The following is a 1,541-nucleotide window of genomic DNA, read 5'->3' as shown; positions in this document are numbered from 1 at the left end:
GAGGATATTATGGGATCGGGCTGTGCGCCGCAGCATGTTTTTACTGATTTGTGATTATGAGAGGCCAATGGCCTGATTGATTTATGCCACAAGGTGGCTTGATATAGCACTTGGGTTGTAGGATCCCCTCTGGAGTCTGCAAACCCCTAGTGAGCGCGGGTATCCTGAGTGAGTGATATAATGTTTTCCCTGAGGGGCTGTTCTTGATTCATGTTGTGCCCGAAGGGCTGTTTACAAGTGATTGTGAGGTATGTCTAAGGGGCTGTATATGAGAGATAGTGATGTTTTCCCGATAGGCTGTTTATGATTCACGTTTGCCCAAGGGGCTGCATACGAATGTTGTTTGCCCGAAGGGCTGTTTATGATTTATGCTGCCCGAAGGGCTGTATACGAGTGAGTTTTGCCCAAGGGGCTGATTATGTTTTCATCATTTTTACTCATTGTTTCATCATTTTGTTTGAAAACTATTGAAAGATGTTTTAAATGGTTTTACTGAAACTGGATTTATATGAGCTAAGTTGATTCAAAACCATGATTTTAAAAGCATGTTGTATTCTACTGAGATTTCATGATATGGATTGTATATGTTTTATTGCTCGTCACTACTGCTCGGTCTTTATTTACTTTTATTACTTACTGAGTTGGCGTACTCACATTACTCCACGCACCTTGTGTGCATATCCATGGGTTGCGTGACGTGCTAGTGAGTGTTGATTTCATCCGTCGCGAATCCGTTGGAGTTAGCAAGGTAGCTGCATGGCGATCACAGCACTGCTCTTCTCCTTCCTATCTTCCTACAGATTTTATTAGTTGAGTTCTAGACTGTATTGGTCTTAGTATTATCGGGTAGATCTTAGTAGATGCTCATGACTAGTGACACCCCGATGTCGGGCTTTCTTTCCGCACTGTTGTTTTGGTTTAAACACTTTATGAAGGTTTATTGTTAACTAGTTTTGATTTTATCTTAAGAATGAAAATGTTGATTGGTTTTGGTAATGTGCCGGCTTGCCTAGTGCCACGATAGGCGTCATCCCGACATGATAGATTTGGGTCATGACAGTAGTTAGTTTCAGACCCTAGGTTACATAGATCTTTCGTGTCATGAGCAGGTTTAGTAGAGTCTCGTGAATCGGTATGGAGACGTCTGTACTTATCTTCGAGAGGCTGGAGAACCTTCAGGAAATCCCACATTCTTGAATTCTTATAGTGCGACATTGATTCAGCTTGAAATATAACTCTTTGAACTCCTTCCACGCATTTGTATGCGTGCATGAGCACTCGGTATCAGTTGTGCATTGACGTTTTGTGATTCCCTAAATGAGGAGCAAGATGTGATTTCTATGTGTTGATGTTGGGCCAGTCTGCAGTACTTGAGGCCGGGCTTTGCCTGTAGCTTCAGCACTGAGGTGTTGATTGTGTGAGTACGTGCTTTTGAATTTATATGTTCGATAATGTCCCTATTAGTGGAAGTGATGGCTGGATGGCTACGTGATGAGTATGATATGACTGCGAGATGTGTTCATATGATTTGAGTGTACGAG

The sequence above is a fragment of the Nicotiana tabacum genome, chromosome 10, assembly GCF_000715075.1.
Source record: "Nicotiana tabacum cultivar K326 chromosome 10, ASM71507v2, whole genome shotgun sequence".
Taxonomy (NCBI): domain Eukaryota; kingdom Viridiplantae; phylum Streptophyta; class Magnoliopsida; order Solanales; family Solanaceae; genus Nicotiana; species Nicotiana tabacum.
This window is presented reverse-complemented; position numbering follows the sequence as displayed.